Below are 18,105 nucleotides of genomic sequence, written 5' to 3'. Positions count from 1 at the left end.
TATTTATATTATGTTTATTAAACTACTTTATTTTAATGATTTTTCATTTCAGTACCAGCATAACCACATTCCAATGGTTGTATAGACAACGTAGTAACTTTATATTCTAACCATATATTCCTGTGTGGAAAAAATGGTTAAATGGTAATATAATTTGTTTGATTTGATTTGTTTTCAAATAAACCACACCAAAAATAGTGTGGTATTCTTGAATGTCTATATTGTTACGATTGTTGCAAAACACACGTAGAAGTTGTACATACCTCAAAGTCAATGTTAAGAGTGTTTTAATACCAAACACAAATAGCTATAACCATGACCTACTCATTTGCCATCCTAAGAAAAAATATAGATATAATGAATGTATATGATGATTTCATAAATAGCCCGAATTCCTTGCATGTATTCGAACAGATCGTGTGATAAAGTCAAACCCACCAATTAAATTTGTTGCAGCCCTGTCTATACCTACTCACTGTTGACTTTGATTGTGTGTGTTTTTAATTTAATGATCGTTGTCTGATATATTTTATCAACTGCAAGCTAATTATGTCTCTTGACACGTAACATACTTGCATAATGTCTTTGGAAATGGACGTTGATGTTTGTATATACTTTACTCATTGATATGTATTGTATATTGCTTAACTATTGTTTGTCAATTACTATATTATTTTGTGTTTTTATATGGATCATGCTCGATGTCGTATAGATAGAATATAATGCTAATGGGTTAAATTAATAGTACTAAAATTTACCTGATGGAAATCGCACCCCCTGTCTCTTTTCTGACTCTATAATTAGAAAATATGCACCAATCATTAGATAGGATAGACAGTTGTTATTTGAACAACCCTCGCTATATGTTTTAAACGACAGGAGCATTGCATGTTTTCTGTAATTATGTTGATATCGTGGATAATTGCAATAAGATATAGCATGACAGTAGTGCGGATTTATGCTTCCATTGTCCGCGTATATTAATCAAAGCATGAATCATCGCTACTTAATTGTTATAGGCGCGTGAATAAGAGAACCAATGTACGGTGAACTAATAATCATATTTTTCAAATAATTTGCATTAACTGAATAATGAGTTAGCTGCAGTGCAACCAGTACAGGTGCTGATTGTATGAACAAATAAACGCGTAAATAGAGAACAGTATGAAATGACAACATTGAATTACCTTGGTACAAAGTCATTTATGGAGAAGAAGGTGGAAGAAAGTGCGAAGAATACATCGAGGACATTTCCTCATAAGCAACACAAAATAAAACACATGAGAATTCGTTTTAAAACCGTTTTAAATTGTCTATGATGATTCTTTCCCAGCTGTTTCCTTGACAAGTAGGCCAATATTCGTAATGATTGGATTTGTATGAAGCACGACCAGTATCGACAATCATGAATATTCGTCCATAAGTGGGTTACTTAAGCAATAACCCCCGCCGAAGGCGGGTATACCACGAGATATTGCACAATTCACGACATATATGCACGAGCCGCAGGCAATATCAAGTGGTATACCCAACTTCGGCGGGGGTTATTGCTATTATATTATACCAGTATATTAACAATTCGATAAAACTTGTAAATAAGAGTTTACTTTCATCTACTAAAAGATCATGATTATGGTCCTTGAACATGAATATTTATAAGAATAGTATGTAGTTGTACGCTGAATGCATACAAAAATTACATGCGCAACACAGTTCAAATTGAATACAAACTAATTTTTATTCCACATGAAAAAAAACATATCCACGTTGAATAGAGCAGCGTAAACACACAAATTAGCATAACAAATGATGACCTTTCTGACCTTTTACTGACGCACAACGCGATTTGAAATACAGGGTCGTGTACAGTTTGGATCATTTAAACAACGGATTTTCCACGTTTTCATTCAGGTTTTTGTACAATTTGGACTGTAATTTGCCCATTGAAAGTACAGTTGTGAAATAAACCGGTTTTGTGACTCATCATACTACTTGTAACTGTGGATATTTGACGTTCAGCGGGACGCGGTGTATCATGTACGGTGACCGGCACAGCGACCTCAGTTCCAACATCTGACCTGGATACCTTTGGTATAACCAAAGTTTTGTGACAGTATGACTGACAAGTTTTGTCGTTGTTCTGGGGTAAGTTTGATGGTGTAAGATCGGATTTTCGCATCGTTTTTGTGACACGTATGTTAAGACTTCAAACGTGTCCTTGACTTCAAAAGTGTCCCCCTATTTTCTGTTGAAATTGATTGCCGCATAATCTAAGAATACTTGTATTTATATTCTAGTATAAAGTTGTTAATATTTATATTATGCACATTACCAATATGTTTTGCGGTTCTTTAGTGATTATGCCCTCACTTTAATCGTTGTTTTAACTTTCAATATCATTTTATCATCCGACACTGGTGCGAAATTCACGTCGCAATTTTTCACTAGCTTAGGGGGGCATAGAGAAGACATTATGGGATATTTCTAGTTCGTAGTATGGCCGGTTTTCAGTGTCGCTGCATGACTATATATCATTCACTGACGGTAAGTTGTGGCATTTAATTGTATTATTTGACAATATGGTTGATACTAGAAACCGTGTACACTCGTATGTCAGCGATTGTGCTGTATACCGTATTTTCTATGCTCAACTTAAGTGCGTGTGATCCCGGTAATCCGGGACTGTGGTGGTAACGGCTCAGCGATCAAACGCCTGTGATAGACTTTAAAATATGACACATCAGCATTAATCTTTACCACAACGAAAAGTTTCCGATTTATTCATTACCATAAATTTCGTATAATAAATCAACCAGTAATAATTATCGAAAATTGTTTTTTGGAAAAGGAGTTTGGAGCTATCCGGCAATCAACTGGCAACATCAAGTCTAGTCGCCAATTTTTGGATATGGTCAATTTACTTGCCACTTAGCTGTATGACTCATTTGAATCAAAATTACAATGTTTTTTGTTGGTCCTTCGTCCACAACTATGTCCACACCTCATCATCTCATTGGTCCTTGTTTGAATAAAGTCAGAAAACGCTGACTTTTATAAATTTTACTTCCGTGCACTTCCGTGTCCAGTCCGTCAATCTGTCAGTTTACAGCTTCCGGTATATCTCAAACTTCATACATGCAATAATACAGTGACTTCATATATTTTGAGATAATTAATCATAATCTAAATTACGATGGCAACCATTTTAATGCCAAAAATTCATTAAATTCAAGCATGTCTGTCATTTCGGAACCAGATCTATAAAAATAAAACACACATTTTATATAATGGGGATATTCATGCACATCCTTTTGTTTCTTGTTCAGATTTAATATGGCCGTTTGGTGGCTGTTCCAGAGCTACATGTACCCCGGTATATCTCTGACATGCCTCGAGCAATCATATTTCAAGCTTCACATCCACATATAAAACATGTTGCACATCATGTACACATGCACTTCTACAAGTATGTGTACTTAGATTGAAAATAGGCAGAGACTACCTATTTTGTTTGTTTGTTGGGATGGGATATTTATTTTATTTTATGTTGTGCATTTCTCTAATGATTGTTATATCTTTATGATTAAAAAAAATTCTGTATATGGCATTTTGCAAGTCAAGAAAAAAAATTTTGTCCATGTAATATGAATCATGATAAAATAGTGTTTTTTTATTTTGATGCATTTTGAAAATTGTAATTTATTCCAGCATTTGGTTGCACCAAATTTAACAATAATATTGTGAAGCAATAGATGTTTTTGCGGTCACCCTGCTTTATGTGTGTATGTTTGTCCCACCATTATCTTGAGAACCAATTTTTGCATTTCAATGAAATTTGGTACATAGATGCTCTGGGACAACACAACACAAATAATTTGATTAAAGTAATGCTCATTAGTTACCTCATTTGCAAAGGTGATCTTCATATCTCAATAAAATCTGATTTTAATTAAACTTGTTGGAATTAATCAAACTACCAACCACAATCAAAAATAAATGCTCTCAGCACACAGAAAATCTTCCTTAGCGTTCTTAGATTTTTAACTATGTAGTTATTAAATAACAGTTCATACAATTATCTAAACTGTCTTGAAATTGCTCTGCTAATTAATATCCATAATAATAGGTCCAGAAAACGGGCTGATTTTTACTCACTTGGTAATTTGATGTGTTTAAGTAGGTACATGTACTCATATTAAGTGTCCAATTTTCAGGTGGTTTATGTATTTGTAATGCTCTGTATGAATACCGGTATATGTAGTGAAATTTTAAAGTTGAATCATCTATGGCGAGAGAAATAGAAGAAAAGCTTGTTGTACAATTAAATGTTTGCTTTATTCATTGATCGATTTAATTCTCAGACAAAATCCTGACTTTAAATTACACACATGTAAAACGGAATAATTTTACAACAGTGAGTTTTTATTGTATTCAGTGCATTGCACTTGCATGGCTTCTCCTCATTGTCTGCCGTTTAGTGGTGCAGTTTCACTTCGGCAAAAGTTGGAAAAACAGACTGTAGCCGGACTCAGAATCTTTTATTGAATTATTAGTCCCCATTCGGACAAAGTCCGATTACGGGGACTTATAATTTGGTCCCCGTCCGTCTGTTCGGAGTCATATTTCAGAATCCTTTGAATCGATTTTTTTCATTCTTTGCATGTGCCTAGTACTTTATGTGGGACATATGCACATGCAGTGGTTTAGCAATTTGATGAAAAATGGCCAACTGGCAGCCATCTTGATTTTTTGAAAATGTTGTATTTTGGACATGCTTTGTCAGTTTTCATTCAAATTTGGTACATAGATTATACATGTTGAGACACATGTCCTCTGACCGTCTGTGCATCCGTTCGTCCGTCTGTGCGTCGTCCGTCTGAGGTCATATTTCAGAATCCTTTGGACCGATTCTGTTCATTCTTTGCATGTGCCTAGTTTATGTGGGACATATGCACATGCAGTGGTTTAGCAATTCAATAAAAATGGCCAACTGGCAGCTATCTTGATTTTTTGAAAATGTTGTATTTTGGACATGCTTTGTCAGTTTTCATTCAAATTTGGTACATAGATTATACATGTTGAGACACATGTCCTCTGACCGTCTGTGCATCCGTTCGTCCGTCTGTGCGTCATCCGTGCAAGGTAATATTTCAGAATCTTTGGATCGATTCTGTTCATTCTTTGCATGCCTAGTACTTTATTTGGGACATACATGTATGCACATGCCAACATTTAGCGATACGATTCAAAATGGACATGATTTTGCATATACTTTATACATGTAAAGATACATGTCCATGACAATTTGTTTCAAAATCGGATCAAGGATGGCTGATTGACAGCCATCTGACTTTTTGGCCTTACTACTATATTTCCAAGATTTATGTACCATTTTCATTCGTAATTGGCACATACATCAGACATGTCACTTTGTTTCATAATTAGATCAAAGATGGCCGAATAACGGCTGTTTTTATTTGCGGCCATATTACTATATCTCTGTCACCCATGTAGCATTTTCATTGATATTTAGCATGTCATAAATGAATACATGTACATGTCAATTCAATTTGAAATTTGATTAAATTTGGCTGACTGTTTGTTGGAAATGTGATAACTTGGACATGCTTTCACTTGTGATCTATGTTTTTCTTTACTATGTCTTAAACCGGAGGGGTCATCACGCAACACATTTTCGAATTTGATGTAAATAAACAATCTGTTGTATTCACCACTTGGGACTCAAGTTTCAAGGACATGCTCGCGACAACCCCTCCACTTTAATATGACGAGCACAAAGAGAACTTTCAAAAATTTAACAAGGACTGTGTCATTTTCAATGACTTGTTGATTAATGATTTATTATATTATTTTATTCTACAAATGTCCATTCCATCATCTCTAGTGGGAACACATTTTGTGTTCTTGTTTGGTAATTTTGTTAAAAAGACTAATATTGTGTATTTTCAGAAATGACTCGTTTTGAAGCTTTTTTTGCAAGACCAAATAATCAGTATGTTCAACGGCCTTATGTTAAAGATTCTGATGAAGAGGTAAGTTGTCTGAACAATTTGTCTTTCGTAACTACATGTATAAATTAATTTTTAGTTTAATTGGCACATTCTCAATGAAAATATATACATAGATAAATATAGATGTTTTGTTTGATTATTTTGACAGCAAGATTACCAATATCATTGCACATTTTGTTTCTTTAAATTTGTTGACATATACTGTAGTTTCATTATGATTGCTTTTCGCATGATCAATCACTAGTGTGTCCATTATAGTTATTTTTCATGTATGTATGGCGTGGCGGTCTAAAAACTAACTCTGCGACGCGATTGTGCGACTCGCGGAATGTTGATTATTGCACTCTGCAACAGGAAGGCAGTGTCACTCTGCGAAAAGCACGATTCCTATTGGTTGGTGGGTCGAACAGCGTGAACCCCAATGGTCGATGTTCACCGCATGCCTTATAAAAAATTAAGTTTTAAATGGTAAAAATGGTATGGTAAAAAAAGTGTGTAAACACTATGTACCGGAGACATGCCGCACTGTTCGGTGATCGGCAAGCACATGGAGGACACATTGTGGGACCAAACAAATGACACATGGTTTACGGTGATTAGAAAAATTAAATAGTGTAACGTGCACATTGGTTTTGACTGCCTATTTACGGTGTAACGTTATCGCCATCTTAGAGTTGTAAGGCTTAGTCCCGACGACTATGCTCATTAGCATAGGCGGTGGCTTCAAAGCGAGTGGAACACAAAGTACTTTTCACACGTTTTTCATCGGAATAGCAACAGACTGCAAGCACGTCTAGATCATATTATGACCAACCTCGCGAGTGGTTCGAAAGGGGCGATTAGGCTGAAATATTTGCATCAACGCGAAAGAGTTTCAACTACTTAACCGATGACGACACCGATACGTGAGACTGTTGAGGGCCGCTGATCAGACGAGGAAGTGAGTACAGGAAATCTGTTGCTCGTCAACATCACCCAAATAAACAAAGCCATTGTTTCCGTTTATGCAGAGAGCGTGCAACCATCTAATTTTCCGTTGACACTGCCGTTTTAGTTTTCTATCTTCAGCAGTAGTTTCAATCCATTCACACAGCTTTACGTTTTTTCTCTCTTAATATTTTTAATAAAACGATATTGATTGCCTAGAAACAGTTTGACCCACTACACGCTTTATTTGGGAATTCAAAGTGATGAATATAGTCATAACAAATTATACTTGCTAATGACCAAAAAAAGAACGTAACATCATGTGAAACGTACTTCGCGCTCTACTGGCTTTAAAGCTTCAAGATGGGGTTAATGTTACCAGCTCCCTGATGTTACACCGTAATAAGGCAGCCAACACCAACGTGCATGTGTTTTGTAACCCCTTTCATCCCCTCCGGGAGATGTTATATATGTTAATAAATCATTGTTAAATACTTGCTGATTACCGAACCGTGCGGCATGTCGGCGAAATAACCATTTAAAACTAAACATTTCTATAAGGCATGCTGTGTACCCTTACATCGATCGACCATTGAGATTCATGCTTTTCGACCAACCAACCAATGGGAATCGTGCTCTTCGCAGAATGACACTGCGATCCTGTCACAGAGTGCAATAATCGACATTCGGTGAGTCGCACAATCACGTCGCAGAGTTAGTTTTTAGACCCCCATACATACCTCTATTTTTTAATATTTTTTTTATCTTAAGTGGAATCTACAAAATATGTTTCCAACACTTGAAAGTAGGCAAGCGTTTTCTAATTGATTATTTTGGTAAATGAAATTTGTAGTAAAGCCAGTAAAACAAGTTTTGAAGCAGCACAATGTTGCATCAAAATATAGCAAAGCATACTTCTACATTATATGAAATAAATGACAAGGTTATAATAAAGCTGCAAGCTAAAACAAAGCTGACAGGAAAAAAATAAACCTTGGTTGACACTAACATGTATAAAGTGGAAATGCTAATATAAAAAAGAAAGTATATCAGTGGTTCTCTCTATCTGACCCAACCAGCACAACTCGTGCTAAAGAGAGAGACAGGTGATAAGCAGGTCATCTCAAAATTGATTAATTAATTCTTGTAACCATAATGAGTTAATAGCATACAGGTAATAAAACATTGTGCAGATTAAGTGTTATAATATTAATCATTTTAATATAACACAGGTTTTTCTAGAAAAAAACTGCAAGAGGGCACACTGCAATTCAGCGGCACCACCAAAGGGGGGAGATAGGCTTCTCCCTACCAGGGTGTGGAGTTTTTGATAATTCTAAGTTAAAATAGAGTATTCAATTGCTTCCTTGGGTCCAATCCCTGAATATATTTCATAGCAGACGCTGATAGGGTTCTACCTTTAAAACAACCATATAGACAAGAAAAAAATGATGGTCTGAAACAAAAAACAAAACATTAAGACGTTGGTGATGAAACTAAATGCTCAGGGCAAATTTGCATATTTGATTAGGTTTTGGTAAAAACAATACATATTAATTACCTAATTTGCATAATGATTAGTCAATTTTCGGCTTTTCAACTGATATCCCAAGTATTAATTTAATCATCACATTTCAATAAAACTTGGTAGATATATGTCATAGAAAACTGCACAGACCTGATAGTTTTTAGGGTAATATCAGTACATACTAATTACCTAATTTGCATAATTAGTTAATTTTCAGCTTTTTCACTGATATCTCAAATATTATTTATTGCATTTCAATAAATTTGGTACATAGATGCTCTAGGACAATGTAAAAACCTGATTTGCATAATTAGTTTTCAAGTACAAATATTTTTTAATGTGTGTCCAATTTCAAAGCTTTCTTTGATTCTAGACTTGACAGAACCATTTCATTGATAGTTGTGCTGTCTATGATTCACTATTTTATTGTGCTTGTCACAATTATTTGCAAGTTATTCTGTATTAACTTGATTTACTAATATAATTTTTTGTAATAAGTAATAAGGGCAGTTGATTATTAACTGATGCAAAGCATGTAATTTGTTCATTGCTGCAGCAACCACTCCCCTCAAAATTACTGATTTTTTTATTTTTAATCACATTCATGTACAAATAGGCTGTCACTTGTTTATATTTTTGCCAACCAGCATGCAATTGTCTGATAACAAATGTCGCTCACCATGAAATTGTTTTATTACCAGAAACACACAAATGTAATTTAATAAACAGCAGTCGTAATGCTATTATTACCTTGCCCGTATCATCAAAGATGGAAGGGAAAGATATATTGAGGGGAGAATGTCTGTCGTCGATGTTGTCGTCGTCATCGTTGTTAATAATTGTCAATGTGTGCACAATAACTTCACTAATTCTATTCCAAACTTTATTAAACTCAGTCACCTAATTCGCCAATATAAAATCTTGCCTTAGTTCAAATGACAGATGACCTGTGTAAAAAAATCATGCAAAAATTGGGAAAATCTGATAAAATATTTCGACTGTTTCTACTTGACTGATCACTGGTGATACACATTCAAAGGTCACTGATCCCAGTGGGAATATGCATTGTTGTTTGTGTTCAATGAAGTAAATCATTTATCTTATAAAAATATCAATGGTAATGTACCGTAAAAACTCGTAAAAATTTCGACCAGTTTTAATCAGTTGGTTTTCTTTGATAGTTGAATTTGTAGACTCACAAAATAAAACAATAAGTGGACGAAATTTTGGAAGAAATATTGGTCGTTTTGGAATAACATGGGAAGCTTTTTGGATTTCTTAAAAAGTGGAATAAACAACGATAGTACGGACAAATTTCTTTGCAATAACGTGCGGTACATGTTCAGCTAGGGGTCACGACCTACATGACCTAATTTACACAAGAGTGAAAAAAAACAACCACGTAGCAGCGTATAAATAAAGTTTACTAATAAGTTATAGACCTTAGCTAAGATTACATTTTGAGTGATCAATGAAATTTGTAAATGTCCTTTTTAGCTCCGCTGTCGACTTTGTCGAGCGGAGCTTATCATATGAGTGATTGTCCGTCTCCGTCGTCGTCCTTCGTCCGTCGTCCGTGTCAATGTTTTACTTTTTCGACTTCTTCTTGAAAACTACAAGCCTGAATGCTTTGATACTTGGTGTATATGTACCTTGGGTAGACCTCTCTTAGGTTTGTTCATTTCATGTTGATATCTTCAATTCTCTAATGTTGGTGAATATTTTTGTCATTTTTGGTAAAAAGTGATATTTTCGACTTCTTGTTAAAAACCGCAAGTGCAATTACTTTGATATTACATATATAGGTACTACATGTGGACCTCTCTCAGATTTGTTCATTTTGTAATGATATCTTTAATTCTCTAATTTTGGTGAATATTTTTGTCATTTTTGGTAAAAAGTGATATTTTCGACTTCTTGTTAAAAACCGCAAGTCCAATTGCTTTGATACTACATATATAGGTACTACATGTGGACCTCTCTCAGATTTGTTCATTTCGTGATGATATCTTCAATTCTCTAATTTTGGTGAATATTTTTGTCATTTTTGGTAAAAAGTGATATTTTCGACTTCTTGTTAAAAACCGCAAGTCCAATTGCTTTGATACTACATATATAGGTACTACATGTGGACCTCTCTCAGATTTGTTCATTTCGTGATGATATCTTCAATTCTCTAATTTTGGTGAATATTTTTGTCATTTTTGGTAAAAAGTGATATTTTCGACTTCTTGTTTAAAACCGCAAGTCCGATTGCTTTGATATTACATATATAGGTACTACATGTGGACCTTTCTCAGATTTGTTCATTTTGTGATGATATCTTCAATTCTCTAATGTTGGTGAATATTTTTGTCATTTTTGGTAAAAAGTGATATTTTCGACTTCTTGTTAAAAACCGCAAGTGCAATTACTTTGATATTACATATATAGGTACTACATGTGGACCTCTCTCAGATTTGTTCATTTTGTAATGATATCTTTAATTCTCTAATTTTGGTGAATATTTTTGTCATTTTTGGTAAAAAGTGATATTTTCGACTTCTTGTTAAAAACCGCAAGTCCGATTGCTTTGATATTACATATATAGGTACTACATGTGGACCTTTCTCAGATTTGTTCATTTTGTGATGATATCTTCAATTCTCTAATTTTGGTGAATATTTTTGCCATTTTTGGTAAAAAGTGATATTTTCGACTTCTTGTTAAAAACCGCAAGTGCAATTACTTTGATATTACATATATAGGTACTACATGTGGACCTCTCTCAGATTTGTTCATTTTGTAATGATATCTTTAATTCTCTAATTTTGGTGAATATTTTTGTCATTTTTGGTAAAAAGTGATATTTTCGACTTCTTGTTAAAAACCGCAAGTCCAATTGCTTTGATACTACATATATAGGTACTACATGTGGACCTCTCTCAGATTTGTTCATTTCGTGATGATATCTTCAATTCTCTAATTTTGGTGAATATTTTTGTCATTTTTGGTAAAAAGTGATATTTTCGACTTCTTGTTTAAAACCGCAAGTCCGATTGCTTTGATATTACATATATAGGTACTACATGTGGACCTTTCTCAGATTTGTTCATTTTGTGATGATATCTTTCAATTCTCTAATGTTGGTGAATATTTTTGTCATTTTTGGTAAAAAGTGATATTTTCGACTTCTTGTTAAAAACCGCAAGTGCAATTACTTTGATATTACATATATAGGTACTACATGTGGACCTCTCTCAGATTTGTTCATTTTGTAATGATATCTTTAATTCTCTAATTTTGGTGAATATTTTTGTCATTTTTGGTAAAAAGTGATATTTTCGACTTCTTGTTAAAAACCGCAAGTCCGATTGCTTTGATATTACATATATAGGTACTACATGTGGACCTTTCTCAGATTTGTTCATTTTGTGATGATATCTTCAATTCTCTAATTTTGGTGAATATTTTTGCCATTTTTGGTAAAAAGTGATATTTTCGACTTCTTGTTAAAAACCGCAAGTGCAATTACTTTGATATTACATATATAGGTACTACATGTGGACCTCTCTCAGATTTGTTCATTTTGTAATGATATCTTTAATTCTCTAATTTTGGTGAATATTTTTGTCATTTTTGGTAAAAAGTGATATTTTCGACTTCTTGTTAAAAACCTCAAGTCCGATTGCTTTGATATTACATATATAGGTACTACATGTGGACCTCTCTCAGATTTGTTCATTTTGTGATGATATCTTCAATTCTCTAATTAATTTATTTTGGTGAATATTTTTGTAATTTTTGGTAAAAAGTGATATTTTCGACTTCTTGTTAAAAACTGTAAGTCCGATTGCTTTGATACTATTCATATTGTTCATTTTCTAATGATGTCTTCAGTTCTTTAATTGAAATGTGCATTGCTAACAGCGGAGCTATCTCAGCCGATAGGCTGCTTGTTTACAGTAGTCTTACAGTTATTACAGAGTGCCACTGTCATTACAGTATCTGCAGTTATTGTGTTAATAAATAAATAAAACTGTTATTGTTGGTATGAATTCATCATGATGTAAATCATTGAAAAAAATGCAACTTTATTTTATTCAAAACAATAAACTTTGATTGTAACTGTATCTCTTTTTGGAGGATGTATATATATATTGCGGATGTCGGTGAACACCTCGAACCACAGTCCCTCCACAAACAGCCTGTTCGTTCTGTGTGAGGCTATTCTCACTGCCATCCAGTGCATTGGTTATGCGGATGTCCGGGCGGATGTGTTTGACTCCGTCCCAAATGTGCGAGACTGGTATTACCAGACGCTGTCGTTTGGAAAATCACTGAAATGTGATTTTTGGCGGCGTCTACATGAGGGAAAATAAACTGCGAATAGGCCTACGTCGCTTCAAAATACGCAAACCGGGAAGTCAAATAAGTGTTAAAGTTGGAAGCTTGCAAGCTTAGTTTCCGATTTATTTACTTACAAAATTTTTGTTTTATTCCATACCGAGTGTTTAAAATGCATGGGAGCTTGGCCGATGTAAAACGTACTCCAGGAAATAGACACCCCGCTCATTACAGCTCCCTGCGAGGACATTCTGCTTACATTCGTGAAATTTCTGTACTCGTTCTAGTAATAATCATACTGTACTCTTTGGTCGCCCACGTCTGTAAATTTTGACTTATTTGACGATGACACAAGTCAAGCGTCTAAGCAATCACATAACCAGATTCACGCAATGGGGGCTGTCCTTTGCTTTATATGCAAATTGTTTTTCTCAACGACCAGCAAAAACGTTGCGTCCGGTTTTATTCTGGATCAACCTTTTTAAGAGCAAATACAGATTGTGATTGTTATTTCAAAAGCAAATACAAACTCTGATGTTTTTAGTCCCCGTTCGGAGAAGTCCGAAAACGGGGACTTATAATTCGATCTCCGTCCATCCGTTTGTCCGTGAGTTCCTGAGTCTGTCCGTCCGACTGTTCTTATGTCCGCCATATTTCAGAATCCTGTGGACCGATTCGTACTTTATGTGGGACATATGCACATGCAGTGGTTTAGCGATTCAATTCAAAATGGCCGACTGGCAGCCATCTTGTTTTTTGAAAATGTTGTATTTTGGACATGCTTTGTCAGTTGTCATTCAAACCTGGTACATAGATTATACATGTTAGGATACATGTCCATGACGATTTACTTCGCAATTGGATCAAAGATGGTCGACTGGCAGGCATCTTGTTTTTGTTTTTTTATGCGGTATCTTGGACGTGCTCTGTCAGTTTTCATTCAAATTTGGCACATACATGTACTTTATACATGTTAGGATGCATGTCCATGACAATTTGTTTCAAAATCTGGTCAAGGATGGCCGATTGACAGCCATCTGACTTTTTGGCCTTACTACTATATTTCCACAATTTATGTACCATTTTCATTCGTATTTGGCACATACATCATACATATCAGTGTGTTTCATAATCAGATCAAAGATGGCTGAATAACGGCTGTTTTTATTTTGGCCATATTACTATGACACGAAACGCGTGTTTTGATGTAAATAAACAATCTGTTGTATACGCCACTGGGAACTCAAGTTTCAAGGACATGCTCACGACAACCCCTCCGCTTTAATATGACGAGCACAAAGAGAACTTAACGGGGACTGTGTCATTTTCAATGACTTGTTTTTATTAAATAATAAATTTCATAGATATAAAAATAAATGCATGTGACTTCAATGTTATTTTAGTTCATGCAAATTACGTGAAGGCAAACCTGACCTCGCTCACACTCGACGAGTACAGGAGTACAGAAACCCCGTAATCTGACAGAGTTGGTGCAAATTACCAAGAGCTCCGGAATATGAAAGTTTGGTCGAATTTTCAGAGTCGCTAAAACCGGCATTTCCGGGCAGGGTCGAAATTTCGGAGGTCTTAAAATTACGAAAACTCGCCAAAAACACCGGCGTATGAATTTCTAGAGCGGTCAAAATTCTAGAGTTTTTGCGGTATCTCCCAAATCCCATGGGAATACTAGACTGGGTTTTAAAACCAACTCATGAAAGAGTTTTTGCACAGTCTGATACACATTTGCAAACCTACCAATAAAATCTTCACAGAAAACAAGATGTCAGAAAATCAATATAAGCACTCCTATGAATTGGGTGCCAAACTTTTGATCAAGATCTGCAGTCAAAAGAAAATCTGTTAAGTCCAAAGTTATCAAAACAAAAACAATGCTAAAATACATAAAAAGCAAAAAGTTCCATCCACATTTTGAAAGAAAAATTGTACTCAAAAATAAAGTTCAAACGACAAAAAAATGTTTTGTTGAATTGTATAAATTTTTATAATTAAAATTCACAGGAATTTGTTTCAGCTATTAGAACAGAATGATATAGCTTTTATAATAATAATTTAAAAATGTACTTCAAAAACAAAGATTGCAGTGTTTGAAAATGTAGATTCTTAGGAGGTAACAGTATTGTTGACTTCACTTTTCACTGGACACCAACCAACTGTTTGATTTGATTTACATACAAAGCAGATCTTGATAAATGCGAAATGATAGTTATTCAAACAATACAGTAGTCACATATGATAAGGCAGTTCATATTTGTCTCAGTGAATCATTAATTTTTGACAGACACCTGTACAAAATACTTGGACAAAAGCCAGCTAAGATATTCTGTTATCTTGTATGTTTTATGAATTTATTCGTGTCTAAATGCAGCACTTTTTTTCAGAGATGAGGCATTTGTTTTTATACTAAAATATCAGAATTTCTTTGAATAAAGCTTAAAATAATTAAACAAATTAGACAGCAATGTTATTGTAAGATATTTATATTATTAAGAGCATTCCCACTGCTGTTTCATTCAAAAAACTTGTTTTAATTCAAAATTGATTATGACAATGCATATTCAACTATGATAGAGGAATAACATTATATAGCAAAGGGTAAAGTCACCAGAGTTCAACTATGTTTTTATCTTCAGATGCGAATACATTGTTATAGCCAACCAGTTACTGTGCACACATACATGCACAAAATGTAAACCAGTATGACAGCATATAACCCCCCCCCATAATCAGATTGCTCTGCATCAGTTCTAATAATCAATGCCTTTAAAGTTTCTTAAATCATGTAAAAGTGATTGCTTCCAATCATGCAGATATTCATAGCAACATTCAATTTATGAATTTGTTTGACATATACTCTTTCCTTTAAAAGTTGTAGTTTTGCTCAACTACTATCTCCTTCTTTTTCTATCTATAGTTCCTCTTGCCAGTGTTCAAAGTCATGTTTGAAGAAAGTAAATAAAAGTGTTCTTACCAAATGAACAAAGTTTGCTGTAGAAAGAATACCATAACGAAAAACTACAACACAACCATGCAAAGCAGTTGTAAGTTTCCATTAGAATCAATTTCAAATATCTTAATATGAATAATTAAAGCCACAAGTAGTATCAGTTGGACCCAAGCTTTCAGGCATCTGTTTCATAATTAATGAGGTCACATGTTGCCATATTTTCACCATGCTAAATACTTAAAATCTATTATTTATCTACTGTTAAAGATGCACTTTTGATACAAGTACAGTATACATATTTAAAAAGGTTGAAATATTTGTAATTCAGAATATGGACAGAAGCATTCCATTGCATACTGAGTGAAAGCCGATTTCATTTTGAATTAATGCCATATAGGTAAAACACATGTTTCCATCTATTTGGAATTTCAAGCATTTTATTTTCTCCATAGGAATACATACAAAATGAAAACAAATATGGGAAACATTTTGTTGCTAAATCCTTCTACAAATTACATACAAATTGCAAAACCACCTAATTAGGCACAAAGACTTTATAAAAAAGTACACTGTTCAATTCAACATATTGTAAAAGGAAACCCTTAATTTTGTATGATTATAGCAGTTACTGCATACAAATACCAGTAAGAATATGTGACAACTGTTATGAAATATGAGTAGTAAAATTATTCTGCCTGTTACTACAATGGGGCATGTATGCATGAATGATTGGAAAGTGTCTTGTGTGGAAATTACAAAAAAACGTTTGAAAAGAAAATTGTATGTAGGAAGCAAGATCTATAAAGAACCTCAGAAATCTTTTTGTCAATGCCTTCTCCCCAATATGTGTATAAAGATATTTGAAAAGGCTATTCTTTTGTTTCAGAACAACTCCTCCTTCAACTGGAGAGAAAAATATATTTTGCTGAAGAGAATGACGGAAAGGTATTTAGTTTTGTATAATATGCATCATTTATCCAATGCTAGCTTATTAACTATTATATCCAAGCATCAATGTATCATTTTGCAGGCTGATTGTAAACTTGCCAATGAAAATTTCTGATAGTGTCTCCCAGTGTAAAATTGTTTTTGTCATTGCATACTCTTGTAAATGTTCACATTTGGGGTGATATGTATTTCTTTTTTTATTTGAAACTGTATTCTTGTTTGTGCTACTGCTTGTTACGTGATATATTTATGATACATGTACTATTTTATTTTTCAATATTTTTGAGGTGTGTACAAGATTTTTGTGTACACTCCCCCCCCCCCCCCAAATTGTAATGATGGAGGAAGTGATTGATTCACCAATGTAATGAGTTACTTTTTTATTTTAGCCCAGGTTTAGAATAAGGAAAATGTTTATTAAGCAAAAATTTATTACATGTTGCAAGGTGTTCAATGCATGTTGATTATAATATATTTATAGCATTTATACTATACCACAGGGAAGCTTATAATAGTGTCACTATGTTATTTTTCATAAAACGTACCTATGTATTTATAATAGATGTTACTGCCTTATTTACAGTTTTGCAACCAGATTTGTGCAAGATTTCTTGCTTAAAGAAGCAATAGCATTTCTAGTGGCAAGAAAGAATGGTATATCATGAAAAACAGCCGATGATCTTTGCCAGCAAACAGAGATGCTAAAAAGATAAGGTAACTACATGTAAATGCAAATCTGCTTGAATTCTATTGTATCTTATACCAACACTTGAGAGAATTCATTAACAAAATTATCTCTGTTTTGTCATCAGGTGGGAAAAGCCAGACTTCAATAGCTTCATCAGACATTACCACAATCCATGAAAAAATAATTATTTTTGGGAGTGATAGAATTATTAGAAGAAAAACATAAATTATCTTTTGAGTTGTTAAATTGTCAGTAATGCATTTTGAGTAGTTGAAATATAAGTTTATAATTCTAGTAACTAAAGTGCAGGATTGGAAACGAAGAAGAGTTTGCAACAGACGTTAGCGTTACATGTACCATTCACAGAGTTTGTCAAGTTTTGAGAACAATGTATTAGTTCATTCATGCCACTGTAACAACCATGTGCTGTGAAAAAATTTTGAATAAAAGTTGTTAAATTTGCAATAAAAATAATTGCACTTGCTCAATCTTTTTCTCATACATTTTATTGGTACCACTCATCTCATTTTGTAGGAGTTGGGTGGCCCTGAGAATGACTTCAAAAGTGTCTCCATGACTTCAAAAGTGTCCCTTAATAGTTTATTTTAATAATTAGCATTTATGTCACCATTAATTGTTAATGAATATAACAAATTAATATGACCTCAAAAGTGTCCCCATGTCTTCAAAA

General features: G+C 33.9%; 1 long non-coding RNA gene across 4 annotated transcripts; it reads left to right on the top strand.

The window, feature by feature from the left end:
• Nucleotides 1–1,822: 1,822 nt before the first annotated feature.
• Nucleotides 1,823–17,902, top strand: LOC146735624 (uncharacterized). Of its 4 annotated transcripts, none has more exons than XR_014931241.1 (6): nt 1,823–2,145; nt 5,971–6,053; nt 15,746–15,872; nt 16,665–16,723; nt 17,310–17,440; nt 17,539–17,902. It is a non-coding gene; the product is annotated as an uncharacterized LOC146735624 (long non-coding RNA). The 4 variants fall into 4 exon arrangements; XR_014931240.1 differs by having other exon boundaries at nt 1,823–2,544; XR_014931239.1 differs by lacking the exon at nt 5,971–6,053 and having other exon boundaries at nt 1,823–2,544.
• Nucleotides 17,903–18,105: the final 203 nt, after the last annotated feature.

The sequence above is a fragment of the Saccoglossus kowalevskii genome, chromosome 12 (genome assembly GCF_978046115.1).
Source record: "Saccoglossus kowalevskii chromosome 12, keSacKowa6.1, whole genome shotgun sequence".
In the NCBI taxonomy this organism is placed as follows: domain Eukaryota; kingdom Metazoa; phylum Hemichordata; class Enteropneusta; family Harrimaniidae; genus Saccoglossus; species Saccoglossus kowalevskii.
This window is presented reverse-complemented; position numbering and strand designations above follow the sequence as displayed.